Source organism: Anolis sagrei, chromosome 2 (assembly GCF_037176765.1).
Source record: "Anolis sagrei isolate rAnoSag1 chromosome 2, rAnoSag1.mat, whole genome shotgun sequence".
Taxonomy (NCBI): domain Eukaryota; kingdom Metazoa; phylum Chordata; class Lepidosauria; order Squamata; family Dactyloidae; genus Anolis; species Anolis sagrei.
The window spans coordinates 214,805,117-214,823,679 of record NC_090022.1 but is presented as its reverse complement, the minus strand read 5'-3'; positions in this window follow the sequence as shown (position 1 = coordinate 214,823,679).

The following is an 18,563-nucleotide window of genomic DNA, read 5'->3' as shown; positions in this document are numbered from 1 at the left end:
GGGCTGGTATGAGTTGCAATCTGAAGGCCCTGGTTTTCCTTGTCCCTGCAAGAAGGAGAAGACAACCAAGGAATAATGATTACACATCTAACTCTCAATTTTTTCAGTATTTACAAACATACCTAGCCTATGTTTGTTTGGTGTTATGTGAACCTGTATAGTCAAAATAGATCATTTCAATACAGAATTGAAAGTCTGCATTTAATAGCAGCCCTTTTGATGGTTTCATGGGTCATATGAACTCAAGAGAAAAGTAAGTTAGTTGTTTTCTAACAACTTGTTCACTACTGAGAAAAGTTAGAATTCAGAACTTCTCTGTTTGGGATGCATTCCATTTTTTTGGATTATTGTACTGGCAAGTACAGCACATTAGTTTCACTTACTGGAGCAGCTATTTTGGCATGAGTATTGCATAGATTTGCATTTTTAAGAATTTTTTAGGAACACAGTTTCCCCTGGATACATAACTCCATAACTCTTAATTTTCTGCTGGAGGTTACACATGTGCCTGGGGTTTTTAAAGGAAAAAAATGTAGCAGCCCTTAAGGTAGAGCAAAAAAAAAATCATTAAAGGGATGTTAATTATTTATAATTGCAAAACAAAATAACCCTGAAATTCCATGAAAATAAAGGATAAATTCTTTACACACAAACACGATTGTTTAAAACCACAGGCCTTGCCCTTGGCAGAGTAGTGCAACCAAATAAGTGACAAAGCCCATTAACATTATCATAGATCATCCAGACACAGAATACCTAAAAGGAATGTCTGGGTTGGCCAGATTAAGTCTACTTTAAAAACAGTTCAGCTTTCCCAGGGTGACCACAGATCTGACATGCTCCATTTGCAGACTGCTGAATGCAAAGATGTTTCTGGTGAAAGAACTTAGGGCAGAGGTCATGCTTCAGGTGGAACATGTGACTTGATAGGGGTCAGCAATACAAATCTCCCCGAATTCAGAGTTTTACTCCTAGCCATCACTTTAGACTGTGAAATAGATGGAGCTTGGATGAGAAAGCTATCAGATTAATAGATCCAACTGATGACCTCATCATATGATCAAAGGAATACAAAGGATATATCTGTGATGGATGGCAGAGTAGGCACTGAAATAATCAAGTAAAAGTGTAACAGTTGTTTTCTGAATTGACAACTTTAATTTATATATCAAAAACAAACCTAACATTTAAATAAGAATGTATAAGTTTCTACAGAACCCTTCCTTCCCTGACGTTTATGTGGAAAAACATATTAACTGAAAATTTAGGAATATGGCCAGACACTAGATTCTGCTCATTCAAGAACATTGATAAATGAACCAGAACCCTAGGGCTGCACCCAAACGCCTGCAGAACAGATTTTGGAAAGTCACTTTTGACCACCATTTTCAAATTTCCTGAGGAATTCTGGGAATTATAGTGACAAAATATAAGTATGTAGTTGAAGTCTACACTTAATCCTTGATATCTGCTGGTCTTTGGTTCCATGAATCCCTGTGGATAATAAACTTTGTAGAGCCTCTAGCTTCATTATAAAATGGTATCCCTCGTATAAAATGGAAAAATCAACTTTACTTTTTAGATTTTTAGAAATATTCTGAAGCCATGGGTTGTTGAATCTGTGGATGGTTGCATTTTTCCCATGTATAGATCAAGACTATTGCATTGCTTCCTATGGATAATAGCTAGTGATGGGCTTTCATAGGGCCTTTCCCTAAACTACAACCCTACATTTTGGCCCTATTAAACAGCTACCCAATTCCAAATAGAGGGGGAAAGAACATACAGTTCTTTGCGGCCATTTTGGGGACAAGCTCTAATGGTCATTTGCACTTCTACTATACATTCAATGACAGAAGTATGCCTCTTGCCCAAGTCCAACTCCGAAGCAAAATTAAGCAGCATCCTATCTCCTTGTCCAACAAGTGAGTAGTCCAGACACCAACACATTAATCGTCAAAACTGGCATAAAAAACAGCTTTAAAAGTAGTAGGGGAATATTTCGTAATCTATATGCTACAAACAAGAATGTGACTTTTCAGCCAGCAGATGGACATTTAGCAGCTTCTTGAGTTTGAGATCCCCAAATAATATCCTAAGCTTTATAAATAAGTCAGAACCTTAAACTGTGATCTCTGAACAGTGAAAAATATGTTATCAACAATTGTTAGTTAGATACTATATAGGAATTCTGGCTACTGAGAAATGTATACCCTTAATCACTATTCAAGAGAGGATGCTGCACAGAAAATGAGCAGAAGGTTAACACAGAGGCAAAGTCCAAATGGATTGGTGTTAAGGAAGATGGCACACAATGAGGAATAGAAAGTTAATAGAATGGATTAAAATGTGACAGAAGTTTTTTTTTGTCAGTTAATGTAGTGTGGTGACCCCTTTGAGTTAATAAAAATGTAAAAATGTACCTCAGAATGATTTAAATTGCTCCGTACCCCTGCTGTCTTCAAAGCCTATTGCCGCTAAGGAAGAATTCTGTTGTTCATCGCTGACATTCTTTTATTCAACTGTCGGTGTATGGGAAATGGACACAGGGACAGACAATAGTGTTCTTGCTGTAGGTTTTTTAAAAGAGAGTTGAAGTATTCTCAAGAGAGGCTTTACTTCCTATCATGAATACCATATATTTTATTGGCCCACTATCATTGTTGGTCAACCAAACAGTACCAATTACTGCAAAACCTGCTTCCTAAGACCAAAGAGGATTAAATGATTTAAAACAAAATGATTTAACCACAATGAAAAAGGCCAGTTGGACTGATTTATTAAATCACATTTCTGCAAAACTTCTTCATACATTCCTCAACAATGGTGCAAAGTTTCAATTGACAACCAGGCCTTTTGTTTCTTTGTCACACTATTTGCCCCCCCCCCCCCCCGCTTTCTTTTTTTAAGCATAGGGGGAATGTCTTTTAAAAAGATTGCACTTAAGTTTTTTTAAAATGGTGTAAATGGCAGTTAGTGTAGTTAAGTATGGGACTAAAAGAGCTGGAACAATTTCATCTTTCCTTCTTACCAAAACTCCTCCTTTCTGTTTCATCCTGCCTTAGCACAGCTACACCATCACAGAAGCAAAGGAACAAACAGAATGAAACACCATGGATGGAAGTTAGGAAAGCTGTTTCATCTGTGAAGACAAATGAAATGCAGATAAAGCATCTTCGATAGATATAGCATAAGCATTCATGGTTGAGAAATTGACATATGGTTTCTTAACTAACACGGAAAAGCTTATATATATATATATATATATATATATATATATATATACACACACACACACACACACACACACACTAACCGTCCCCTGCCATGTGTTGCTGTGGCCCACATGGGGATTCTGTGTGGGAGGTTTGGCCCAATTCTATTGTTGGTGGGGTTCAGAATGCTCTGTGATTGTAGGTGAACTATAAATCCCAGCAACTACAACTCCCAAATGCCAAGGTCCATTTTCCCCAAACTCCACCAGTGTTCACATATTAGCATATTGAATATTCGTGCCAAATTTGGTCCAGATCCATCATTGTTTGTGTCCACAGTGATCTACAACAAGGTGAACTACAACCCCAAAACCAAAGGATACTGCCCACCAAACTCTTGCAGTATATTCTGTTGGTCATGGGAGAACTGTGTGCCAAGTTTGGTTCAATTCCATCATTGGTGAGGTTCATAATGCTCTATGATTGTAAGTGAACTATAAATCCGAACAACTACAACTCCCAAAAGACAAAATCATTTTTTTGAGTGAAAGACATACATTGGGTTGTTAGATGTCTTGTGTCCAAATTTGGTGTCAATTCGTCCAGTGGTTTTTGAGTTCTGTTAATCCCACAAACGAACATATATATATATATATATATATATATATATACACACACACACACACACACACACACACATACATACATACACACACACACACACACGAGGGGTATTTTTAAGTCAGGTCCGTTTTGTTGTAGACACTAGTAGTTCGCACGGATACCGCAACGAGCGCGTGCGTTGTGTACCGGCATGCCTCGGGAACAACTGTGCTCAGTTTCCGCTCTGTAGCTAACCTGTACGGTTCTGTTCTGTGCTTTAAAAATGTTTAAGACTATCAACTCACCCTCCGCATGTGAGGTTTGCTCAGTGATACGGTTTTTGTCAGCAAGGAACCTGCCTGCCGCAGAAATTCATCGACAGATTTGTGAAGTGTACGGTGATACTGTTATGAGTGAAAGCAAAGTGCGTAAGTGGGTACGACAATTCATAGATGGCTGTGACAATGTTCAAGATGAGGACCGCTCCGCTCGCCCTTCTTTGATTACAGACGATTTGGTGGCTTCAGTTGAAGTGAGGATTCGTGAGAACAGGTGCTTCACAATAACAGGTCTCTCAAATGAATTTCCTGACGTGTTGAGATCAGTGCTTTACAACATTGTTTCTGAACACCTAAAGTTTAGGAAACTGTGCTCCCGTTGGGTCCCGAAACTCCTAACAGAAGACCACAAAAACCAAAGATTTGAGTGTGCAATCAAATCAAATAGTCTGTAATCAAAAAAGGGCGACTGGAACAGTCCTCATCATGGACGTTGTCACGGCCATCTTTGAATTGTTGTACCCACTTACGCACTTTGCTTTCACTCATAACAGTAGGCAAAGCAGATATGTTTCTTTAAATCTCTTTTTATAATATTTAGAGTTTTAAAAAAATTCAAACTTTTTAAAAATCTATTTGTATCCACATCATAGTCAACAGTTGTTTCAAATTAACATAAGTTTACTGAGGGAAAAGGACCAACAACATATCCAGCCTCAGAAAGACTTAGGGCAAGCAGTCTTTACTTCAGTAAAGCCTTTCTTTTAATCTCTCTAAGATGACTCACTGTCAGTGTGTCGCTAATAAGCCTTTCAAAATTCCTCTTTAGAAAACAACTATGTGGTGATTAACTTTGGTCATGGTGAAAAAGCAGGAGATTTAACCAAGTGATAACATTATGTTCTCTACATATTTATTTCCCTTCTAAGTTCTATTAATAGTTTCAGTAATTATAATGCAAGTAAAAATATACTTTTTCCAGCTATGTACATTACATCTTTGCAACTTGGACAAAGTCTTCCTATGATCTATACTGAAAGGGGTTGTTTATTTTTAAGAGAGAGAGCGGGGGGGGGGGGGGAGTTTAAAATGGAAGATGAATCTCTTTTTTGGTTTCCGTTATAAAACCAGCCAAGGAACATTGTGAATAGAAAATATAAATATTATTAATTTATTCAAAATATGTGTAAGCTGCCTTGTAACATAAAAACCTTCTCAAAGCAGGTTCCAGAATAAAATATCACACATACATCCATCTATGGTGAATTTAAAATGTGTTTTAATTCTTTTTAATCAGCACTCACCAGAAACCAAAGAAGAGGAGGAGGAAGGGGAGAGGGGGAGAAAACCCCCCAAAAAGTCATTTTAAATAAAATGACTTTTTAAGGCTGTCTCCCTGTAACTGTTGGGGACTTTTTTGACAACCAGTAACAATTGGGACTTTATCCAGAACAGTTGATAAAGCAGTGAATTAAACAGTTGTGATGCCACTATTGAGAAACTCTCACATTTATGCCTATGGAACCTAGTGAAGATTTTAGAACAGTCTCAATATGCAATAGTAAAGTATGGAGAGACTGATACAGATGGTATAACTTGATCCTAAATAATATAAGAGGTATGGAGAAAGCCTGTAGACTGCATGCCCCAGCCCCCCTTTTGTGGATGCAGAACAACCCTTTAATTTTCCTTCCCGCAATTACAGAAATTCATTTTTTCACCCAAAAGTTCTCCATAATTTGGTGATTTTGCCCTCAAGAAAACTGGCTGAAATTGCTGAAACCTGAAATTGATGTCATATTACTTCTGGTATTGCTTTTCATAGGGTTGACTAAGTGCAGAAATAACTTGCCATCCTGGTTTTGTTGAGAATCGCTGATGCAAGACTTTGAAATCTATAGTCTTTAAAAACCAGTAGTTTGGAAATGCACTGGCAACCAGTACAACTGGTACATAATAGGTGTCACATGAACAAATCACCTGTCTACCTCCAATACATGGTGAAAATATTCTGCATCAGCTAAACTCTGAATTATTTCTACAGACCGTCCCCAACCCTGCCCATAGAGCTTAATGTAATTCAGTCTAGCCTAGATGTCACTGGTGCATATCCTCTCCAGATTTAGCTGTAGATGGATTTTATGTAACCATGTGAAAAACAAAACTCTCTGGAACATCACTATCATCTGGGCTTCTCCAATTAAGGCAGAATTGAGACGAACTGCCAAACAATGCACCCAATCCTCAAAGGGTATACAACAGGCTCTAAGACCAGCATTGAGCTTTTGTCTACTATCTCAAAATAACTTCCAAACATTTGTTCAAGAGTTCTATAGCTTTCCAGGGAGTAATTGAAATGAGAGGTAGAGTTGAGTAATTTTCTGTTTACTGATGATTCTTGGACATAGACCTGCAGATTACTTCAACTCACAATTCTGGGTATATGCTGAAAAGCATGGAATCCATGATGAAATCTTCAGGCACACCTTAGACTAGCAGTCAAAGGCCAGGTCTTGTCATTTGTTTCCATATGAATTATCTCTGGATACTAGAGTTGTGCATGGATCCATTGTTTCAAAATGGGCTTTGGCTGCTTCAGCTGTTTCAGCCAGCTGTAATGACACAAGCGCCACTGACGTTTTTTTTTTCTGGCCATAACAGACCACGTGGCTGCAGAAATCTATTGCTTTCTGATTCTTTCAGCTACATGTGGAGCATGGAGAGGCAGCCATGTGCCTCCACAGGGTTTCCCTATAAACCTTGCCTGTTGAGACAATCAGAACAGGAGAAAGCCATGATGTGTCTTTTAGTCAAGTGGGGCTTCCATTTTTCTGTTGCAAGCAGGCTTCTGAGAAACAGATCAGTGATCTTAATTCTCAGTACCGCTTGCAGCTCTGCAGGGCTTGGTTTTGACTCAAAAAAGAAGTAAATAAACAGTTTACTTTCTACACACTTAAGAAACAGCCACTGATGTTGCCCTTCATGTGAGGCAAGGTTCAAATGTGGGGGTAGAGGACGTATCTTACCATTTCTAAAGCTGCTATAAAATGAGGTAATTCATTTTTTTTTTAAAGAATGGCCAATGCTTCTTCAGGTGGTGTGGCTCCCTTTGAAATAAGTGTTTACAAAGGGTGCCTCTCTTAACTCAGCTTCATTGAAAGGGTGGTTAGGGCAAATGATACCAGAAAGGGTGGTTTCTTAAATCTGATGACATTAACCCAGGTCTTATTAAAGGATATAAGGAGAAAGGATCCCAGAAAGGACGGGAGGCTTCCTGTCTTTCCATGTGATGAGGAGAAAGCCAGGAGGGTGTGGGCTGCCTCTGGCAATGTGAAACCCAGGCTGAGGAAGTCTGGATGGTGCGGGGCACAGTGCAGGTGCCACCGTGGTACGTTTTAAGAGGTCGCAAGGAGAAAGGAACCCAGAAAGGATGATTTCTTAAGATTGATGCCCTAAAATTAAGGAAAGGGAAGCCTTTCCTTAATTTCCTCATTGCTACCAGTGGGCCGGATCTTCCCGGATTTTTTTGGTTGTCGGATCAAAAAACTGATTTTTTTTTCCCGACGGAATTTGTGAGGCTCCTGAAAAATGGATCTGGGGGCCCAACAAATTCCAGACACTAAAAGCAGAACAGGGTTTAACCAAATTGCACACTCCCCTATTGGATAGTTGCCCACCTCCACATTCCCTGTGCTCTTAATATTGAATATGCATTATATTCTCTACTGGGAGTTCATACATATGTATCTGGTCAGTTCTGAGTACACAGTGAAGTCTTATGCCCAATCTACATTGAACACTTAGGTTGATGCATTATTTATTTATTTATTTATTTGTTTGTTTATTTACTGTATTTTATACCGCCTTTCTCAGCCAATTGGCGACTCAAGGTGGTTTCCAACAAATCAGTATACATAAAACATAATATAGATAAAAAAACATTAAACAGTATAAAACATCACAAAAGCAATAAAAGCAACATCATCAGCGTATCATTATTCTCAAGCATTGTCCAATTCCATTGTCAGGTCATTCAGTTTCCTATATTAGCTACTCTGTATTTGTAAATGCTTGCTCGAATAGCCATGTTTTAACTTGCTTCTGAAACATCAAGAGGGAGGGAGCAGATCTGATCTCCCTAGGGAGGGCATTCCATAGCTGAGGGGCCACCACTGAGAAGGCCAAATCTCTCGTCCCCGCCAAACGTGCTTGTGACGAAGGCAGGACCAAGAGCAAGGCCTCCCCAGATGATCTTAAAGTCCTCAGTGGTTCATAAGGGGAGATATGTTCAGACAGGTAAGTTGGGCCAGAACCGTTTAGTCAAATAACACAGATATCTATAAATGAATTGTAAATATGTAATTGTCCTCTTATAATGACCTAAGTACAGATACCAGTTTAAGTAACTTTCATAGTACATACAGGACACACTTTGATAGTGCAACAAACACAATATATAAGATTTACAAAATAATTACATAGGTCAAATAGATCAATTTCAGTATGTCCACAAAGTTTTCAACAAATATTAACGAGGTGTTCCACAAACTTGGGAATATAGTTCACGTTGAATATATCAAACTTAGAAACAATTCATATTGTCTTCAGAAAACTTGGGAATACACCGTAGTGTTCCATAAACTTGGGAATATAGTTCACATAGAATACATCAAACTTGGAAACAATTCACATTGTGTTCAGCAAACTTAGGAATACACAACAAGGTTCCCCGGGTGAAATTGATCTATTTGACCTATGTAATTATTTTGTAAATCTTATATATTGTGTTTGTTGCACTATCAAAGTGTGTCCTGTATGTACTATGAAAGTTACTTAAACTGGTATCTGTACTTAGGTCATTATAAGAGGACAATTACATATTTACAATCCAGAACCATTTAGGGCTTTATAGGCCAAAGCCTGATGTAGGCTTTGGAACAGCCCCACACTGACCACATAGGACTGATCAATGGTAACAAGCTAGGTCAGGCTGAGGAAATCAGAGGACAGTCATGTTCCCTGCTGCACTCACATGTTGGTGTAATCTCTGTTGCTTGTCCCAATGTCAGCTGGGGTGATGGGAAGCACTGGAAAAGGAGGGGGAGAGCAAGGGGGATTTCCTCTTAACTCCCCACTCCCTCTGTGCTCTGGCTTTTTTCAAGGAAAAAAAGAGGGTGAGGGGGGACATTTGGGGAGTGGGGGCGCCCAGTGGCGCCAAACCATGGTCAGTGCCACTGAGGAGTGAGGATTCCCTCCATCTCTGCAACAGCCAGATCAACCCCACATCTGATCCAGTTGTCCATGTGGAGGGTCTTTTGGGGGTTGATCCGGTATCCACCATGGCAGATTAGTCCCCCATAAAAAAATAAGTTAAGATGTATCCATAGAGTTATAGAATATGTGGACATTTTTCTTCAAAGGAACAGCTATTTTCAAGTGCCCTGGTGACAGGACCAAATTAACTACAGTATTAAACAGAATAAACATGTGCTTAGGTCACTAAGGGAAGGATTTTTTTTCTTGTCAGATTTACCCTAGACCATATGATCCAAAGGTACAAATGATGCAGCTGAACCAGGTTCCATGAAAAGGGGCTCCCACAATGAAATATACATCAAACAAATTTGTAAAAAGGAGCTTCTTTGTCAGAGGATTTGTTACCTGTGGTGTGGCTGCCTAAAATACCTTAACCACCATATTATGTGCAGAGAATATGTAGAGTGTCAGTGAATTTAAAACAATCAACTAATATTGTGAGCAGGCAAACATATATAGTAGGGACAACTGTGTGGAGACATAATGTTCAGCAATGTTTTATTTGTCATGGGAATCAAATAGGGACGTTTGGAAAATAATCTCTCACAATGGTATTAATGTTCAATTCCCTTACTTACTCCATGTCTAATACTTTCATTGAGCCATATGCATCTAAGCATGACAATAAAATTCATATTCCTCACAATGGTATTTTCCATTAAAATTCAATATTAGTTATGATGGGAAGTTGTTTTTCATTTTAGATGGGAGATGTGAAAAAAAAATCAATTTTTAGGAACCCAATGGTATTGGCGGAGCTCATTAAGGCTAGCAGAGGGAATCACAAACTCTAGAAATTACAGAATTCAAACATCTGTTTAAGCTCTATAAGTGTGTCTCCAATTAGAAAAATGAAAATAAAAATCTGATAGACTTTTGGGGAAAACCCAAAGAGAATAAACGCAAAAGATTAATGTCATATTAAATTTGGCAGATGGTACAATGAATAAAGTAGAATTGGAACAATTTTCAAACAGGACTCATTTCATTTAAATGAATGTTGTACAACCCCAGCAGCACTAAGAAACTATTTTATTTACCAGTAGTCAACTCGTGAAGATAGACCCATTCTGAAGACAAACAGCTTAGCTGTGGCAATGAGTAAATCTACAGTGGACTAATAAATTAGAAAAAGCAAACTGAGCTTCTTCACACCAATCTGGCACTCAGAATAGTCTAAACAGAAAATATTACCCATTCTTACACATAATAATTTCTAATTAACTTCAAAGACATCTTTAACCATAACAATCTGTTACTTGACAGTTATCACTAAGAATCAACAATAAAATATAAAAGATATTCTGGGGCTCTTCTGATTTTGTGTTACATTATGTTTGTTCTTCCTTTCTCTTATTTTATTTTATAAGACATACTCAGATGTGTCAGAACTCTGATCCCATATTATTTTTAACACTATAATTCCTAGATCTCCAATCCTAAACATAGCAAAATCTGAACTGCAAAATGGTTGATAGCTCATTAGTAAATTATGGTATCTACTAGGCTTGATAAAAAAAAATGGTTCAAAACTCATTTCGGATCTAGGGGGCGCTGGTGGTTCGATTCTAAAGTCACTTCTGAATTTTTCCAAAAAAAGTTGGAACTTTCCAAAACTTCCAAAAAAATCTGAATCGATTCATTGATGGCAGACACGATTGTGCAAAACATGGAAAACAGCACTGGCACCGGGGAAAATCAAGGGCCCTCTCCCTCCCTCATTTTTACATCAATCTTGATTAAACTTGATATACTGCTACAACACACCTTATCTGTTAGCATACCAAATTTCAACATGTTCAAACAATCCACCAATTTTTAAGAATTTTAAAAACAATTTTAGAAATAATTCATTAAAATTAAAATAAAAGAGCTACCTCCTTGAATTTTTAAGGAAATGACAAAAAGGTATAGGGCATCACTCCCTCCAACTTTCAGACACATTCATACTGTTGGAAGTCACTGTTTGTGCAGCTGAGGCCCAGCAAGGTTGGGAAATGTATCGTCAAGTCCCCAAAACATACCCCAGAGAAAAGGGAGAGACCCCAATAAAAATAGCAAAGCTTTAATGGTGAGCAAAAAAGAAGTTTCCAGAAAAGACTTTATTAATTTCACCCTCTCCCCACCTCCCAAACAAAGTTTTCCTTCTTTCTCTCTCTTCTTTGGCTCCAAATCCTTCCTTTCTCAGAATCTTCCCTTCTCCCTTGTCTTCTTCTGTTTTCCAAAACTCTTTTCCTCTGGCTCCAAACCATTTCTTCCACCCCACACCCAACAGCAACAAGCAGCAGCAGCAACAATGGTCAAACCTCCCCTCTCCTTTCCCTGGCTGCCAATGAGCCTTCCAGCTATGTGCTTGGGTTTATATACTGCAATGGCTGCCAGGCACAAAAAAACCCTCCCCTCCTCAAAACATAATCCCTGATTGGCTGGGAGGCAAAGCCTCCCAGCAGGCTTAGTTGCATTAAAAATGCTTCATCATAGTTCCAACTCACTTCTGCATCCCTGAAATCAATCATGCAAGGCGAGTCGAAACTATAGGGGATTACAGCCTCACGGAAACGTGGTGGAAATCCCTTCAGAAGGCAAAAACATCTGATTTTTCCCCCCAAATTATGCCACATTTGAGTGAACCTATCCAACCCTAGTATCTACTGTAGTTTTGAACTGAATGCTTACTTTTGGGAGAATCCAGAACAGTGGTTCTCAACCTGTGGGTCTCCAGGTGTTTTCACCTACAACTCCCAGAAATCCCAGCCAGTTTACCAGCTGTTAGGATTTCTGGGAGTTGAAGGCCAAAATATCTGGGGACCCACAGGTTGAGAGCCACTGATCTAGAGTGTCTTTTTCTAATCTATTGGTATCAGATGCATTATTCTTTTCCATTTCATGTGACCTCCATTTTGAGATTAATGTTTTCCCTCATTATTCTTGATAATGTACAGGTACTTTTTGCTGACCTTCCAGTTCCTATTTATCTTATCTGATTTTTAATTTTGATTTACTTTTTATTCTCAGCTCTTTCTATTCTCTTATTTTAAGAATTATTTGTTTATTTCTATTTAGATTCTTTATTCACTATTTTGTCTCTGTCTTTGGGCATATTTATATGGGCCATTTAATCCAGGGTGAGTAAGAATGTGCCTTGTGATATCCATATGACACAAGGGGTCTTCTCGCCCCTAATGCAGGGCAAAACCACTTAACACACCTTTGCCCCATGTTTGGCAATCTCAAGAAATGTTCCGAAGCTTCCCTGAAACTATAGGGTATCTCTGCAATTTGAGGTAGTATAAACCGTTTGATTGGTTCTGAATTGAAACTTTTTCTGCTATTCACACAGCCATTCTGCTTTCCCTCTGACTCCATGGCATGGGGACATCCTGTTGCTGTCATAGTTGCAGCCACAGAGCTCCAAAGAACTCCTGGCTGTTGCTGAGCACTATTGATGATATTTGCAAGTGCACCCATGTAACTTGGAGAAGGAATCAGGTTCATCCTTGCTGAACGACCAAGACTTGGTCCCACCACAACAGTGTGGCTGCCCCAGGGGTAGAGGCGGACTACTGTACTCTGGACCAGCTCTGGATTTTCCTGTCCATGTAAATGCTCCCCTTGATTCTCTTGCTTTTATCCTATGATATAAATAAGATTCAAAGGAATATCATGGGCTACATTTCCCCCACAAAGCTTTTTTCTTGTATTTAATTGAATCTTGATAGAATCTTCATTCCCTCTAACTATCTTGTGTGTTTTTTTTGTCTTTATTTCACAATCTTAATCATTCTGCTTTGATCAATGGTCCTTTGTCTATATACCTCTTCTGGTGGATTCTGCTGATTCTACATTGTTTTAATTCTCAGTTGCATTTTCCTTATGCACTTTTCATTTTTCTGAACCATGTGTTCTGTATCATCAACATCATCAAATGGATTTGGCACAAATTCATTTTTCTGGAAATATATTCATTGTATAACTATGGTTCCCCTTATTCTGTTTGCACTAAGCCATCTTGTTTTGCTCATTTTATTTGTCTTGTTGCTTATCCTTCTGCTCGCAACATTAATTTGTCATTGTTCTTCTTTTCCTTTATCACTTTCTCATGGTATGTTTGCAACTTTCTTGACCAGGTTGTTGCATGTTATCCTTTTATAAATATCCCTGTTTCTTCAAATGGCCTTGTAATTCTCCTTTTCTTTTTCTCCTCCACTTCGTTGCTGACAGTATATTGAGTGCCAATATTTGGTGTTGATATTTGATCCTTTGTAGGGGATGATTAACTTGGCTCGTGTCCCTTTCATACATTTTCTTCACACCCTATCTTTTGTGATTTTTATTCTGCCATCTGTTACTCAGCCACCAAACTTCTCTCTTCTGGATCTCTTCTTTCCAACTTTAAGCAATATTGTTTCCAGCTATACTGCAAGAAGCCTCCTCTTAATTGTCTAGCATGAATGCTATTGTTTGGCCAAACTAGAGTAGATGTATTTGGTCAACCAAACTTACAAGCTAGCTGATTACCAAATTAACATTGATTTAATTGGCCTATCCTAGTAGGCATTAACAATAGCGTTTAGCCCTAAATTTTGTAACCCAGTGGCTGTTGCTCCTCACTCCTTTATTTTTCTTCCAGAGTCCTAGGATGCATTGTTTACTCACAGCAACTTAATTTATTGTTCTTACTTAGCTGATCTATATTGGTGTCAATATCATTTTCTCAAGTTGCAACCATCATGTAATTTTACTCCCATCATGAAGGAAAGGAACTTCTTACACAGCAGCTGTTATTTGTAACAAGTTATACGTAACTATTTACTTCCAAGCTTTGGATTCTTTCCATCTTTTCATTCTGCAGAAATGATTTAGGCAGAAAACCTATGGCTGAAATGAAACCACAATATGGCAACGTGATAATGAAACAAAGCTTTGAGCAAGCTGCCATCTTAAAATATCAATTTTTACCTAACCATTTAAAGGCATAACAATACAGATTAAGAAAATGAAGCACACCCCTCTCCAGATGATCTTCCAACAACCAAACATCAAATATTTGTTTTGACAACAAGGTCTTTGCTTGACATGAAGAAGGCCCTCTTCACCATGTGGACAGTTGCAAAGCAACAACAAGAAAAAAGTAGAACAATATATTAACATCTCATGTTCTATCCTTTTAACACCCCAAAACCAGCATCCTTCCCTTCTTCCTGAAATCCAATCCTTTACCAGCTCAAAACCCTCTTTGTGTCAACATCAGACTCTGCCAGGCCCACTTCAAACCCTGTCTTCTACTCTCAAAGGAAAGACTTTGCCTTTTTATGCATTCTGTTCCTCCACAGCTCCTCTTCACATCCTCCCGTCTGCTCAGGGTCTCCTTCACAGTCTCACACATAAATGTATACATATAAACATTTAATATACAAATTCTTCCATGGGAGAATGCTAATGAGAACAGCTATAGGAAAAACAAATTTCTACAATATTGAAAATGTCTCCTCAAAGGTAGCCTAGCTCACAGATCACCAGATCTTCAGATGTTTAATTTTCTCATTTGAGATAAGTGGGATGAATATGCTCAAGCTTAACAAGATTGTGCCAGGGGGCGATGCATTCTTTTCAAGAAAAGACACATGTTGTAGTAGTAAACTGCAAATAATGAGATATAATTTCATTATTTAGAGAAATCATCAACCATACAAAATCCTTCATTTTTTGCATGGCACCACCAATATGATGAATACATTAACTCATAAAAATAATATGCTTTTTCATGGAGCAAGAAAGTTTTTCTGAAGTAATAAAATGAAATACATTTGAGAAGAGGGAATGATCTGTGCAATAAATTAATAGATAAGGACAAGAATTTATTAATGTGTTATACAATAAAATGTACAAAATTATGTTTATTTAGGAACAGTAGATGTCACTATAATCATTATACTAAATTATGAAATTGAAATGGCAGGGAAATAGGTTTTGAGGAAAGAAGAGATAATTACCAAGAGACATCCTTTCTGGAGATTAAGAAAAGGTATGGCTTTATTTCCAGCTGGCGACTCTGGTGGGACTCGTGTCCCAAAAGCAAAACCCAGAGCCCCGATCAAGGTGCGGACTGCCCTTTTATAGTCTCCAATCGGAATGAAACAAAGAACATACGTCTTCATACAATCCTCATCATCCCTACGTCATCCTGGCATCATAAGAATATCAGGTTCCCCCTCCAACATGCAAAGCATGTCTGTGTTTCTAAAGAGCAAGCATGGCATGCTCCCCTCCTTCTTGCTTACTTAGAGGGGGCCTTCTCGTACCAGCCTGTGTCTTATCTCTCTTCTGGAATGCATGCCCCTTCTGAAGACAAGCAGTTTGCTTGCTGTTAGCATTCTTGCTACACAGAGGGAACTAGATTTTCCTATACATTTAAAGTACATATGATTTTTATGCATAAATCAATCAATAAATATCCATTTTTCCAATATCTTCTCATCAAAATAACAGAAAGTAAGTGTCTTCAAATGGTAAGTGATATTACAAAATGCCTACAGTGATTTAAGGTGACCATCACGTTGAGATACTTTTTAGGTAATAAATATAACTTGTGATTGGTTTGTTTTATAAGATCCAAACATTTTTATTCAAGTCAAAGCTTCATGTGGCCAAGAAGTTACATCTTCCTAGAATTTGAATTTCACAATGTTTCATCTTTCCTTGCTTTTCCAGATAATGCCCATGTCTCTTGCTAACTGTTGTAGTAGCGGCTCCAGAACAAAATATCAGCACGAGGCACCGAAAGAGCAAAAGATGTTTCTGAGGAGAAGTGCTTCTTTTGAAATGTTAGATTTCTGAAAAATAAAGAAGAGTTTATCTCAAATTAGTACTGTCATGCTTGGCATTTTTTTCTTTGTTAACATTTGTATTGATTTCAAGTAAGAACGATTAGGGTTGTATCCTGGTTTAATTTCCAGTTTCTGATTCTTGTTACAATTTACATGTTTTTTCCCCTTTAATAAAGCCACTGGAGTCCAACACTGGAGTTCAACAACTTGTAATATGAGGCCTTTTGAATATGCTGTGGTACTTGCCTATGCTGAAAAAATGGAGCCTAAAGTTTGCAGGCCCAATGAAATCTATGTGTGATCAAAGATTGCTGTTATAACTGTCCAGCTTATCAACTAGGCATGTAAATAATTTATAGTTATTGTCATGTGCCTTCAAGTCAATCCTGACATTCGGCAACACTATGATTGGGTTTTCTTGGCAAGCTAGATTCAGTGGAAGTTTGCCATTGTCTTCCTCTGGCCAATCAAGATACACCCTTAGACCTCAGTTAAACAAACACCTTTATTAATGGACTTTATCTCTTAGTCTTTTATAGCAGGCTTATACTGTTCTGGGTCATTATTGCTACAATTTTGCACTGTGTTTGATTAATTGCCATCAGTGCCACACTTGTTTCAGTAACACTGTAGGAATGCTCTTGTTCCCAATATCTACAACTCGTAAAATATCAAAAATTGAAGAAATTAGATTGGACTGGTAGTTTCAATGACATCACTATAGTCAGTTACTTTTGTTTAATTTCACCCTAGATAATCTGACCAATGAGAACAACAGAAAATTGAAAAGATAATGGTGGGCTTTTACTTGGAGTCTCTAATGATGCAATGACAGTATGGAATGCTGGGTAGTGCCTGTGACATCACTGATGACAATCACACCATTAATTCCTGGATTTATAGCCATTACTCAACAGTGAGCCAATTTTGTGGCTCTGCTGAGACATTTACCCTGGAAATTAATTTCTTCTCAATTTCCCTATGTTCCCTGGAGTGCCACTTCTACTAAAATTACCTCACCTTCTGTCAGGCCATCTTCCTTTTGATATTTCTTCTTTCTTTCCATTAACATGTAGAACTTGTACCTAGATAATTTAAAATCATGAAAGAAAATTCACTCCTTTGCTTGAAATTAGTTGGGCTATTTTAATGGGATTAGCTAGTTTGTTTTGTGTAGTTGATTTAATTTTACTGATAGAATAGTATCAAACTGTATTAATTTGAGTCCCCCCAGGGGTGAGAAGGGCAGTATATAAATACTGTAAATAATAAATAAATAAATTCTACATGTTAATTCACCCATAATCTTACATAGATGCTTTGATTGCATTTTCCCGAATGGCAGGGAGTTGGACTGGATGGCTTTTGTAGTCTTTTCCAATTCTATGATTCTATGTTTCACTTCTTCCCCATTCATTTTTTTAATACCAGGATCTTTTTCCATCGGATTTTTGAATAGATCTGAGGATTTGGGAAAGTGCTTATCAAAAAGAAACAAGGCAAAAGTTTCAAGCATCGTCAGTAGCCACCAAATTCAATAGTCATTCTCAAGCATGAGAGGACCATGTCTAATGTACTTGCCTGTGATGTAGCTACTCAAAAAGAGGAGTTCGTGAGGGAAGAATGTCACCACACAAAAAGGCTGCATGCATAAGGATTCACAATTTTAATTGGTAAACAGGTAAATCTCTCTGTCTAGATGGGTGAATCAATGTGTTGCCCTTGCTCCATCATATAGGTTGGACTTACTTTTTTGAAATCTCAAATTCTCTCCATTGAATGTATGATGAAACCATTGAATGTATGATGAAAAATTCTCAACCATCCTTCCCTATGGTAATGCCCAGTGGGTCTTGAGATACCTGATCCATTTACTCAAGGAGGAAACTGTGAGGAAACTACTCACTTCTCTAGGATAAGGGTTACACATTCTGGAAATGGAGTCCTATGAAGGACAATCCAAGGATGTGAGTAAACAAACACTATCCAAGCTAGGTTGTTGTAGGTTTTTCGGGTTGTATGGGCATGTTCTAGAAGTATTTTCTCCTGACGTTTTGCCTGCATCTATGGCAGGCATCCTTAGAGGTAGTGAGGTCTGTTGACAGACCTCACTACCTCTGAGGATGCCTGCCATAGATGCAGGCAAAATGTCAGGAGGGAATATTTCTAGAACATGGCCATACAGCCTGAAAAACCTAAAACAACCCAGTGATTCCAGTCATGAAAGCCTTCAACAACAATACCCAAGCTATTCTTTAAACTACGCCTTGGGCAAACCAGCTCTTACAGAGGCAGCCTTCAGTATGACGTTCTCTTTGAAGTGA